This window comes from Sminthopsis crassicaudata, chromosome 6 (assembly GCF_048593235.1).
Source record: "Sminthopsis crassicaudata isolate SCR6 chromosome 6, ASM4859323v1, whole genome shotgun sequence".
In the NCBI taxonomy this organism is placed as follows: domain Eukaryota; kingdom Metazoa; phylum Chordata; class Mammalia; order Dasyuromorphia; family Dasyuridae; genus Sminthopsis; species Sminthopsis crassicaudata.
Window position 1 is genome coordinate 247,199,386 of NC_133622.1, and position 14,260 is coordinate 247,213,645.

Consider the following 14,260-nt stretch of genomic DNA (forward strand, 5'->3'; position numbering starts at 1 on the left):
AGGTAGATAGATAGATAGATAGATAGATGCATATATGTGTGTGTATATATATTTGTTAGAGTAGAAGGCAAATCTCAAGGAGCAGAGTATGAGGCACTCGGAGGCTTATTCTGCCTGAGTCCAAAATAGGGTGTTGACAGAAGCCCTCCTCATTCTTGATTGATTATGCACCTTGCTCTGGCACTCTCTGACACGTGACCTGGGGACAATAGAAAAGGGGTTTGCAGTAAGGGGAGGGAATCATTAGAGCATTAGGATTGAGGGAACTCTATGTAGTGATTCATGTGAGTCAGGTGTTCTGTAGGGGGCCCTTGTGGTCGATCTCCAATTCAGTTAATCGGAGCAGTGAGTTTCGAAGACCTGGTGAAGGTAAGACTCTAGTGGATCCCTGATGAGTTTAGCAGCAGGAGTTAATGACCTGGTGGCCCAAACGGGACTTGAAAGCTGGGCTTGAAAGCTGGGCTTGAAAGCCTTGTTAGGAAGCACCACAGCCTCACATATATAAGTGAGAAGACAGAGTGGAATAGACATGGGACAGATGATTTTGCTTCCCATTGTCAAGTCCGATGAAAACTAAAACTAGGCTAGGCAGGTGTATAAATTAAAGGGCAAGGGGTTCATGTGCATTTAAAAGACCGCAGAACCTTTGTGGCTAGGATTTGGAAGACTTCCCCTGGCTATAATATACAGGATTGGATAGTGCTCAATGGGCCACATTGGGGTATCAAATGACTGCATATGCAGAGGAGTCTCCCAGGGTGTTAACTGACTTAGATTTCACAATATATGGGATTGTAAAAGCAGCCATCTGTGGTGTCCAGGGCATCCCAAAAAATAAATTACAGAAATTACCCAGACAGGTGATTCGATAGAAGATTTTAATGAGGAAAAGTTTTCAGATCCTTTAGAAAAAAGAATTCTCCCTTCAAGACAGCCTTTGTATCCATCTTTAAGTAAATGGAGGGACAAAGGTGGTGGCTGCAAGGAGGGAATGGAAAATAACAGGCAAGAAAAATAGCACAGGAGGGGGAAGGGAAAGAAAAGAGGAGGGGGCCCAAGGGGCTCTTCCAAGTAAGCTTGAGGAAAAATACAGCTACATCATCAGGTATAGAAGAAAAAATGCTTGCCAACCTGGAGCTAAATCTGGGGGGAGGGGTTCAGGGGTTTCGGTGTTAATTCCGAATACCTCCAAACACAAATTACATCTCTGATAAATTGCAGAAACTTTGCCAACCAAGAGTGTCCACCTATGTTGCAATGCCATCTAATGGAGAATGCTAACAGATTTAAGAGCTATGAATTCTATTGTGCAACCAATGGGGGCACTACATCCAGGAATATCTTCACCCAACATATTAGTGGGGTAGCGTAATTATAAATATTAAAGATTGCTTTTATTCTATTCCCTTACATTCAGCAAATAGAGAAAAGTTTGCTTTTTCTGTGCTTTCAATTAATTTACAACAGCCTGCTCAGAGGTTTCAATGGAAAGTTCTCCCTCCGGGTATTGCTAATAATCCAACATTATGTCAATGGTATGTAGATATAATAATAAATCCAATTAGAAAACAATACCCAAAGTACTCGATATTACATTACATGGATGATATATTGTTAGCAACACCCACAGAAAAACAAACACAGACTCTACTGCATTTAATGACAGGACAATTAGCTAGGTATGGATTAATAGTGGTCCCAGAAAAAATACAGACTGAACCTCCATTTTATTATCTAGGACATATTAAGGAAAGTTATGTAACTCGAGAACCACCTAGGATACAGATAGAAGGATATACAACTTTAAATGATTTTCAAAAACTGATAGGGAACATCCAATGGTTAAGAGCAACTGCCCCTATTCCTCCTTCATTGATGCATCCTCTTTATGATATACTTAAAGGCCCCTCTGAGTTAAATTCTCCTAGAGAATGGACTGAAAAAGCAAAACAAACGATTCAGCAAATTATGAAGAATATAGGTATGTGTACAGTAAGATGGGATCCTTTAGTTCCCATTAAATTTGCTCTTTTACAAAATTCTCCTTTCTTTGGTGTCTTTTTTCAAGATGCAGGTGTTATAGAATGGATTTATCTTCAAAAGCCTTTAAAGATTTTGACACATAAATATCAAGCTTTATATCAATTTCTTTCAGAAGTAGTTCAGAGAGGAGTCTTGTTAACAGGTAAACCTCCAGTGATTCATTTATCAATGTCACCTTTTCAATTTTCTCAATTGCTCAATTGATCAAAACAGATGAGTGGGAACCTTTACTGCCTTTTTGTTCTCTTAGGCATGTTAATTTGCCTAAGGCTGCTCAATTTTATAAACAACTTTCTATAGATGTTCAACTTTCTGTGATTAGTGAGATTCCTGTTAAAGGACCAAATATTTTTACTGATGCTACTAAGGATCATAGAGCAAGTTTTTATATACCTTCCACTAACACTTTAAAGGTATTGTCTACTCAATATGATTCCCCTCAGAAAAGTGAACTTTATGCCATTTTATTTGTTTTACAACATGTAGCACCTCCTTTTAATTTAATCACAGTCAATATGCATGCTTAGTGGTAAAAAATTTGTCTAATTCTATTATTAATATCCGTCAATCTACTATTGCTCAATTACTTTACCAAACGCAACAAGCATTACTTGCTTTGAAATCACCTATGTACATTATGCATGTGCGTTCACATACAGATGGCAGAGGTCCAATATTTGAAGGTAACGAGATGGCTGATGCTGCACTGTACAGCTGTAATATACTTAGTACAGTGGAGGCTGCTCAGATAGCACATGATCATCTTCATTTGTCAGCTAGATCTTTAAGAAGACTCTATGGTATCTCTAAACAACAGGCAACAGAAATAGTAAAAGATGTTTGAAGTGTATTCCCTTTGCCCCACATAAACCTGATCCAACTCACAATCCAAGAGGGGACAGGCCTAATGATATTTGGCAAGTGGATATTACTCATTGGAAGAGACAGTACATCTATGTAACTATTGATACTCATTCTAAATTTTTATTAGCTACTCTTCAACCTGAAGAAGCCTTAAAACATGTTTTGGCACATTATTATCATTGTTTTGCAGTAATTGGGGTCCCTCAACAAAAACAGATAATGGCCTTTCTTATACGTCTAAAGGTTTTTAGTCTTTATGTTCTGAATTTAATATTTCCCATGTGAGAGGCATTCCATATAATCCTAATGGTCAAGCCATTGTTGAACTTGCCAATAGATCCCTTAAGACACTCCTTGTTAAACAAGAAAAGGGAATGTTGTGGGGAAGGCCAAAAGGGCACCTTACTCAGAGTGCATTGGATAAAGCAGTGTTCACATATAATTACATGCAATTTGTAGATGATGATTTAACCCCTGCAATTCAATTTTGGCACACTTATGAGAAACGATGGCCGACACACTTACAGAAAGGTAAGTATAAAGACAAAGATCAATATAAAGGGGGTAAAAAATTCTTTGGAAGAGAGAAGATGGAACTTGGGCAGGTCCAGGGATGGTTAAGATTTGGGATCCGGGGTATACTCTTATTGCAGATGATACCGGAGAGGAATAATGGACCAGGAGAATCAGGGCAGTGGGAGAAGATGCAGAAAAGGCAGAGAAGAAGGCGGAGGAAACCCAGGAGTAAGAGAAGCAGAATAATGAAAAGGAAGTATAACGAAATTATGGCTCACTTGCTATTTGCATTTACATTTCTTTTTTTTTTCCTTTTTAGGCTGGGGTTAAGTGACTTGCCCAGGGTCACACAGCTAGGACATGTTAAGTGTCTGAGACCAGATTTGAACTCGGGTCCTCCTGAATTCAAGGCTGGTGCTCTATCCACTGCACCCCCTAACTGCCCCCTTGCATTTACATTCCTTGAGCTGAGTTCAAAGATTCAAACAGTTGGGGTTCCAATGCAGGACTGGACAGTGCTAACAAAGGCTCAAGATGTTGCTGCTGACCGAGAAGGACATTGGATATGGACTGTAATTCCTCATCTCCAGTATTACATCTCGTAGGATGGGGTGAACCTACTCCACAGTTTGGGGTGATGGACAATGCGTCTCAGCTCCTGGGAGGTCCTTTGTTGTCCACTATTAGAAATCTAGAAACTTCCATGTCACTATAAGTATAAACCTTTGTGTGTTACACTTCTTCCATTGAATTATACTGATTCTGCTTTTCCTGCAATATGGAATGGTAGATCTGAACATTTACAAGGTGCATTGTTAGCAGCTAATGTTTCCAATCAGATAGAGGAATTAGCATTAGAAATATCTCAGCTGTCTAATAATTTTAATATTCCATCTTCTACTGCTGGAGATTTTGTTAAGTGGATTTCTGATCACATGCATTTTTCTTGGGTGTCTTCAATATTGACACCTACTGTTTTCATAATCATACTTATATGATTACTGCCTTGCATCTTTACAATTGTAATACAACTTACAAGGGGCGCAGTAACTCATTTGAAGAATACTATGATTCCCCTAAACGGTCCCCGACAAACAAGAAAAGGGAGTTGTTAGAGTAAAGGGCAAATCTCAAGAGCAGAGTTTGAGGCACTGGGAGGCTTACTCTTCCTGAGTCCAAAATAGGGCTTTGATGGCATTGAGTAAGCCTCATACAAGGGGGTGGAAGCCTCCTCACTCTTGATTGATTATGCACCTGGCTCTGGCACTCTCTGACACGTGACCTGGGGACAATAGAAAAAGAACTTGCAGTAATGGGAGGGAATCATTAGAGCACTAGGATTGAGGGAACTCTATGTAGTGAAGTAATAGAATAAAGACTTGTTGCTGCATATTCATGTGAGTCGGGTATTCTGTGGGGGGCCCTTGTGGTCGATCTCTGATTCAGCTAATGGGAGCCGTGACGTCTAAAGGTGAAGGTAAGACGCTTTTTGATCCCTGCTGAGTTTAGCAGCAGGAGTTAATGATATATATATATGTATATATATATATATATATATATATATATATATATATATATATATGTAGAAAAAATTATATTCATAAGTGTCTATCTTTTCTTTGCTTCCTTGTAAATTATTCTTTTGTTCTTTGTGTGCATTTTTTTAAACTTTATTCTATTTCCCCCCTTTCATCCCCCATGACCTCTAGGCAGGTTAAAGTTAAGAAAGGATATATTTATATACACATATATAGATACATACACACACATATCTTTCTTATCCCTGCTGACCCTTTGCTTTAAATCTGCTCCTAACTTGCCTTCCTATTACTTAACTTTCCCCACCTATGGATCCCTCCCTCGTCTTCTTCCCACACCCTTTGCTTCCCTCTCCCCTTATTTCTTTTTTTTTTTTTTTAATTTTTTATTTTATTTTATAATTATAACATTTTTTGATAGTACATATGAATGGGTAATTTTTTACAACATTATCCCTTGCACTTACTTCTATTCAGATTTTTTCCCTTCCTCCCCCAACCCCCTCCCCCAGATGGCAAGCAGTCTTATATATGTTAAATATATTACATTATATTCTAGATACAATATATGTGTGTAGAACCGAATTTTTTGTTGCACAGGAAGAATTGGATTCAGAAGGTAAAAATAACAGTTTACATTCATTTCCCAGTCCTTTTCTGGATGTAGCTGGTTCTGTCCATCATTAATCAATTGGAATTGGATTAGCTCTTCTCTATGTTGAAGAAATCCACTTCCATCAGCATACATCCTCGTACAGTATCATTGTTGAAGTGTATAATGATCTTCTGGTTCTGCTCGTTTCACTCAGCATCAGTTGATGTAAGTCTCTCCAAGCCTCTCTGTATTTCTCCTGTTGGTCATTTCTTATAGAACAATAATATTCCATAACATTCATATACCATAGTTTACCCAACCATTCTCCAATTGATGGACATCCATTCATCTTCCAGCTTCTAGCCACTATGAAAAGGGCTGCCACAAACATTTTGGCACATACAGGACCCTTTCCCTTCTCTAGTAGTTCCTTGGGGTATAAGCCCAGTAGTAGTATGGCTGGGTCAAAGGGTATGCACATTTTGATAACTTTTTGGGCATAATTCCAGATTGCTCTCCAGAATGGTTGGATTCTTTCACAACTCCACCAACAATGCATCAGTGTCCCAGTTTTCCCACAGCCCCTCCAACATTCATCGTTATTTGTTCCTGTCATCTTAGCCAATCTGACAGGTGTGTAATGATACCTCAGAGTTGTCTTAATTTGCATTTCTCTGATCAATAGTGATTTGGAACACTCTTTCATATGAGTGGAAATAGTTTTAATTTCATCATCTGAAAATTGTCTGTTCATATCCTTTGACCATTTATCAATTGGAGAATGGCTTGATTTCTTATAAATTAAAGTCAATTCTCTGTATATTTTGGAGATGAGGCCTTTATCAGAACCTTTAACTGTAAAAATTTTTTCCCAATTTGTTACTTCCCTTCTAATCTTGTTTGCATTAGTTTTGTTTGTGCAGAAACTTTTTAATTTGGTGTAATCAAAATGTTCTATTTTGTGATCAATAATGGTCTCTAGTTCTCCCTTGGACACAAACTCCTTCCTCCTCCACAAGTCTGAGAGGTAAACCATCCCATGTTCCTCCAATTTATTTATGATTTCGTTCTTTATGCCTAAATCTTGGACCCATTTTGATCTAATCTGAGTATGTGGTGTTAAATGTGGGTCCATGCCTAGTTTCTGCCATACTAATTTCCAGTTTTCCCAGCAGTTTTTGTCAAATAATGAATTCTTATCCCAAAATTTGGGATCTTTGGGTTTGTCAAAGATTAGATTGCTATTTTTATTCACTATCTTGTCCTGTGAACCTAACCTATGCCACTGATCAACTAGTCTATTTCTTAGCCAATACCAAATGGTTTTGGTGACTGTTGCTTTATAATATAGCTTTAAATCAGGTACACTTAGACCACCTTCCTCTGACTTTTTTTTCATTAGTTCCCTTGCAATTCTCGACCTTTTATTCTTCCATATGAATTTTGTTGTTATTTTTTCTAGGTCATTAAAATAGTTTCTTGGGAGTCTGATTGGTATAGCACTAAATAAATAGATTAGTTTGGGGAGTATTGTCATCTTTATTATATTCGCTCGACCTATCCAAGAACATTGAATGTCTTTCCATTGACGGCTTCTGTGTGGAGAGGGAGCGGACTTCGGGTGCTGAGGAGACTGGGAACAGAGTGTCCCCAAATGTATCCCCTGGGAGGGATGTAAGCTGCTCCTCAATACAAAAGAACCTCATGGAGGAAATCAAAAAGGCTCTCACAAGAGAACTTTATTTTTGTGGCAAGTGTTTTGTAATTTTGCTCATATATATCCTGACTCTCCTTTGGTAGATATATTCCTAAATATTTGATACTATCGACTGTTATTTTGAATGGAATTTCTCTTTGTATCTCTTGCTGTTGGATTGTGTTGGTAATGTATAAAAATCCTGAGGATTTATGTGGATTTATTTTGTATCCTGCGACTTTGCTAAAATTCTGAATTATTTCTAATAGCTTTTTAGCAGAGGGAGTCAAGCAAAACCAGAGAAATGAAACAATTGAAAAGACTGTCAAGTACCTTACCAGAAAGACAACAGACCTGGAAAACAGATCCAGGAGAGACAATTTGAGAATAATCGGACTCCCTGAAAAATGGGAGGGAAAAAAGAGCTTGGACACCATTTTCGAGGAAATTATCAAAGAGAACTGCCCAGACGTTTTGGAAACAGAGGTAAAATAGACATTGAGAAAATTCATCGATCACCTACTGAAAGGGACCCTAAAATCAAAACGCCAAGAAATATAGTGGCCAAGTTCAAGAACCATCAGACAAAGGAAAAGATATTGGAAGCTGCTAGAAAAAAACAATTCAGATATAGAGGATCCACAATAAGGATAACACAGGATCTAGCAGCATCCACATTAAAAGAACGCAGGGCCTGGAACATGATATTCCGAAAGGCTAAGGAACTTGGTATGCAGCCAAGAATAACTTACCCAGCAAGAATGAGCATCGTTTTCCAGGGAAGAAGATGGACATTTAACGAAATAAATGAATTCCATCTATTTTTGATGAAAAAACCAGACCTACATAAGAGGTTTGATCTTCAAATACAGAACTCAAGAGACTTCTAAAAAAGGTAAAAAGAAATCTTGAGAACTATACTTCTGTCAAAAAAAATATGTAAAGAACATATGTACAATTTGTCTTAGAAACTAGAGGTGGAAAGGAGATTATATCATAAAAAAGTATAAAGTGGTGGTACTACATCTCATGAAGAGGCAAAGGTAACCTATTATATCTGAGAGAAAGAAAGGAGGGAGATGAACATAACGTGTATCAATAGACATATTCGATTTATGGTGAAACTTCTTCCACTTCATTGAAAAGTGAAAGGGAAGGAGTAAGCTAAGGGGAAGGGAATACAGTAATTTCGAGGAAAAGGGGTAAAATAAGGGGAGGATCTTTAAGGTGGGGGAGGGATCCTAAAAAGGGAGGGCTGTGAAAAGCAAGTGGTGTTTACCAGTTTAATACTGGATAGGAGGGTAAAAGGGAAGGAAAGGGGAAAAGCATAAGCAGGGGTTAATAGGATGGCAAGCAATATAGAATTAGTCCTTCTAACCATAAATGTGAATGGGGCAAACTGCCTCATAAAGAGGAAGCAGTTAGCAGACTGGATTAAAAGTCAGAATCCTACTATATGTTGTTTACAGGAAACACACCTGAAACAGGATGAGACATTAAAACTAAAAGTAAAAGGGTGGAGCAGAATCTATTATGCTTCAGGCAAAACCAAAAAAGCAGGAGTAGCCATCCTCATCTCAGATCAAGCAAAAACAAAAATTGATCTAATTAAAAGAGATAAGGAAGGGCATTATATCCTGCTAAAGGGAAGCATCAATAGTGAAGCAGTATCAATATTAAACATGTATGCACCAAGTGGTGCAGCATCTAAATTCTTAAAAGAGAAATTAAGAGAGCTGCAAGAGGAAATAGATAGCAAAACTATAATAGCGGGAGATCTCAACCTTGCACTATCAGAATTAGATAAATCAAACCACAAAATAAATAAGAAAGAAGTCAAAGAGGTAAATAGAATACTAGAAAAGTTTGATATGATAGATCTTTGGCGAAAGCTAAATGGAGACAGAAAGGAATATACTTTCTTCTCAGCAGTTCATGGAACCTATACAAAAATTGATCATATACTAGGGCATAAAAACCTCAAAATCAAATGCAGTAAGGCAGAAATAGTAAATGCATCCTTTTCAGACCATAATGCAATCAAAATAACATTTAATAAAAAGCCAGGGGAAAATAGACCAAAAAATAATTGGAAACTAAATAATCTTATACTAAAGAATGATTGGGTAAAACAGCAAATCATAGACATAATTAATAACTTCACCCAAGAAAATGACAATAATGAGACATCATACCAAAATGTGTGGGATACAGCCAAAGCAGTAATTAGGGGAAGTTTTATATCTCTACAGGCCTACCTGCATAAAATAGAGAAAGAGAGGGCCAACGAATTGGGTTTACAACTAAAATTGCTAGAAAAGGAACAAATTAAAAACCCCCAGACAAACACAAAACTTGAAATTCAAAAAATAAAAGGTGAGATTAATAAAATTGAAAGTAAAAAAACTATTGAATTAATTAATAAAACTAAGAGTTGGTTTTATGAAAAAACCAACAAAATAGACAAACCCTTAGTAAACCTGATTAAAAAAAGGAAAGAGAAAAAGCAAATTGATAGTCTTGAAAATGAAAAGGGTGAACTCACCACTAATGAAGAGGAAATTAGAACAATAGTTAGGAGCTACTTTGCTCAACTTTATGCCGATAAATTCGATAACTTAAATGAAATGGAAGAATACCTTCAAAAATATAGCTTGCCCAGATTAACAGAGGAAGAAGTAAGTAGTCTAAATAGTCCCATCTCAGAAAAAGAAATAGACCAAGCTATTAACCAACTTCCTAAGAAAAAGTCCCCAGGACCAGATGGATTTACAGGTGAATTCTACCAAACATTTAAAGAACAACTAACTCCAATGCTATGTAAACTATTTGAAAAAATAGGGATTGAAGGAGTCCTACCAAATTCCTTCTATGACACAGACATGGTACTGATACCTAAACCAGGTAGATCGAAAACTGAGAAAGAAAACTATAGACCAATTTCCTTAATGAATATTGATGCTAAAATCTTAAATAAGATATTAGCAAATAGACTTCAGAAAATCATCCCCAGGATAATACACTATGACCAAGTGGGATTTATACCAGGAATGCAGGGCTGGTTTAATATTAGGAAAACTATTAGTATAATTGACCATATTAATAATCAAATTAATAAAAACCATATGATCATCTCAATAGATGCAGAAAAGGCATTTGATAAAATCCAACATCCATTCCTACTAAAAACGCTTGAGAGTATAGGAATAAATGGACTATTCCTTAAAATAATAAGGATCATATATTTAAAACCTTCAGTAAACATCATATGTAATGGTGATAAACTAGAACCTTTCCCTGTAAGATCAGGAGTGAAACAAGGTTGCCCACTATCACCATTACTATTCAATATAGTATTAGAAACTCTAGCCTTGGCAATAAGAGCCGAGAAAGAGATCCAAGGAATTAGAGTAGGAAATGAAGAAATCAAATTGTCACTTTTCGCAGATGACATGATGGTATACTTAGAGAATTCCCCTTATTTCTTTATAGATTTTTGGTGAGTGCTATACCCTTCGTGGTATATATGTACTGATGTTTATTTAACCCATTAGTGATGTGAGTAGGTTTTCAGGACTACAAGCCCTCTTCTCCTCTCTTAATACCTCTGTGTCTATTCTTCTACACCTAATTTGTATGACATTACTATTTTTACGGTAACTACATCCTAATCTTTATTTTGAGCTGCCCTATTATTTTCTCTCTTAAACATATATTATACATTTTCCATGTTAAAAAAATTTATTCATGTTGAGTTCCTTGAAATTGATCTTTGATATTGATTTTTATAATATTAGATTTTCTATTAAGTTCAGGTTTCATTGATAGAAAGTCCTGAAAATCTATAAGATGACAAAAAGAAATGCAGAATCTGAAGTTATGTGATAAATTCTCCACATTACTATTAATGAAATTAAACCTAAGAAATCATCTCATATCCTCAAATTGGTGACATGGAAATAATGTTTTCAATCACCCTGTTACAAAACCCTACCCACCAAAAGCATTTGTTTGTGGATATACACACGTGAAATTTTGCTTTTGAAGGCTACAAACTTGTTTTGGAAAACAATTTGTAATTATGAAAAGAGATTTCCTAAAGTATTCACACCCTCAGACCCAATATATTTAATGCTACTAGCAATACATGGAAGCAAATGGGCATATAAGTATCCCAAGGAGATCAGTGACAAAAAGTGGTACTTTTCATAGTAGCAAAAGAAGGAAAGTCTGTTTATCAATTATACCAAATTGTGGGATCCTATTGAATGAAAAGCTTAAGGAAATCAGATATGGGAACATTTGTGGGAATCAGTGCCAAGAGAAATCAAAACCAGGAAAATCCTATCTATGACTAGGGTGACATAAGCCTGAAAGACAAGTGAAAACAAAAATCAAGACCACTATTAGTTCCAAAGGACTCATGATGGAGAGTATATGACCCTGCAGAAAAAGGGCTAAAATCTAGTTTCTACCAGCCGGAGTCAGGATAAGCAAAAGTCCTTGCTTGGTCTTTATTCTTGGTCTTTAGCGGTAGAAGTGAAGGGGATGGATGAGGGATGGATGTAGGATATCCAGGACCTTACCTCTTTGTCTCCCACCCCGACTCTGGCTAGTCTCACTCCATCTTCTAGTCCCTCCCATAATTCTCTGTATACACCAAATGGTTGGGCCAGCACAGGATAGTGGGAAGGGCCATTTTCCAAGCATATTCTTGTATTATCCAATCCGTAATTAGCCTTAAGTGCTCAATTGTTCTGACCTCAGTGTATTAACTCAAGAGTTTCAACCCTTTACATAAGGGGATTCTGAAAAACACAATAAATGGACTACCCCATAAATCCCCAGAATTAAAGCTGAAATCATTAGCTCAACAACATGCAAAACTACCAATTATGATTTCTATATAATGGAATGGGATCCATAGTAATCTTTTTAAAAAATTATTCCCAACTGAGTATGGACCACAATATAGCATTTTCACTCTCTTATTGCTTGTTTGCATTTTTGTTTTACTCAGGTTTTTTTTCTTTCTAGATCCGATTTTTCTTGTGCAACAAGATAACTATACAAATATGTGTACTTAAATTGGATTTGACCTATATTTTAATATTTAACATGTATTGGACTACCTGCCATCTAGGGCAGGGGATGGGAGGAAGGAGGGGAAATTTTGAAACAGGTTTTGCAAGGGTCCATGTTGGAAAAATTACCCATGCATCTGTATTGTCAATAAAAAGCTATAATAAAAAAATTATTCCCAGAAAGACAATGGGTGTATTGAATTATCTCTCAGGTTCAGATGGGTATTCTTGTATATGAAATCACCTCCCTAAGAGGAAAAGAGAAATTGGAAGGAAAAAGAGAAGTAGGGAGGAAGGGGAAGGAAGGGGAAAAGGACCAGGAAAGTAGAGAAGGGGAGCAAGAGGAGAATGAATAGGGGTGGAAAACTAGGAGAAGGGGAAGATTTTAAAAAATCATAGAAATCACTTGTCCATGGGTCATAATAGAACTAAGATTTGAAAATAGGTCCCAACTCCAGATTCCATGTGACTTATACACTTTTTTTTTTTTGGTTGAGGCAATCAGGGTTAAGTGACTTGCCCAGGGTCACACAGCCAGGACGTGCTAAGTGTCTGAGATCAGATTTGAACTCAGGTCCTCCGGACTTCACAGCTGGTGCTCTATCCACTCTGCCCCCTAGCAACCCCTCTATTTTTCTTTTTCAATAGGCTTTTCTTTGTGGTCATTTGAACTTCAGAGCTTAGTCAAAGAAGAAAGGAACTGGGTGATTTTTAAGAAATGATGTGTTGCTTCTCACAAACTTGAACTGTCCCTGACACAAAATCCCTCTCTAACATTGTGATGCTGGATGGCTGGGCACCATAACAAATAGAAGTTACAGGAGACTATAAGGAACAACAGAGGGACAAAGGATGGATTGTATAAGATAGCACTATGTGGGCAAAGGTGAATCAGGTGCAAAAAAGGACCATAAGGGGATATCAAGGGAATGGGCAGTTGGAAAAGAATTTAGGCCAGTCACGGGGCATATGGACAGCCTGAGAGCAGCATTGGTATCCAGAAAATACATAAAAGATTTAAAGGAAAGCATAATAGCATGCTGGGAAGAGAACTGGCTCAGAGACCACAGAACCAGGATTCAAATCTTACTGTGTGTGAGCTTAGGAAAGACATAATCCCCTGGGGTCTTGGCTTTCTTATTTGAAAATGGAAGGGGGCAGACCAAATGGTCCCTGAAGTCCCTTCTAGCTCCAATGCTTGATGTTAATGACCTCCAAAGAAGATGTATTGGAAAACACAGACAAGAAAAGACAGGTTGCCATCTGCACCAATGGAGGTACATTTTGAGATATGATCACAGACTACCTGGAGTATTAGGAATTCTATTAACTATATCAGATTTATTACTCTCTTGGGGAGGGAGGGAAATAAGTGGAAATAAAATGTAAAAGTAAATGTTGAAAACTAATAATTCTTTTACATTTTAGATAAAAATTTTTAAATTCTATATTTTGCAAATGGGAAGTCAGGTTCAAGATAATGGGACAAAGGGATGGAGCAGGAATCCTTCATGCACTTTCTCAGCTTTCCTGTATAGAAGAAGGGAGGTATTTAAGCCAAAAGGCTGAAGAAAAGTCCCAAAGTGAGCCCAGGCCCCTGATGTCATCCCAATCTCCCACACCAAGGTCAACTACAAGTTTACATTCCCACAGATGAATTATCCTGTCCTTGGGAACAGGGATCATTTCTTCTTGGTCTTCATTCCTCTGCAGGCTGGATTCCTTGCCTTGTTCCAGAACTTTTTTCGTCCCTGATATAGAAACTTCTCCCTAAAAGATCACTCCACCCTGGAGTGATCACAATGGAAGCACCTTCTGGCCGCTCTTCCTCCTCTCCCATGGATTGGCTGCTTCTTCCCAGAACCTCCACTCTTCTTTTATGTTAACTTATTTTATGTACGTATGTTTATTTGCAGCATATATG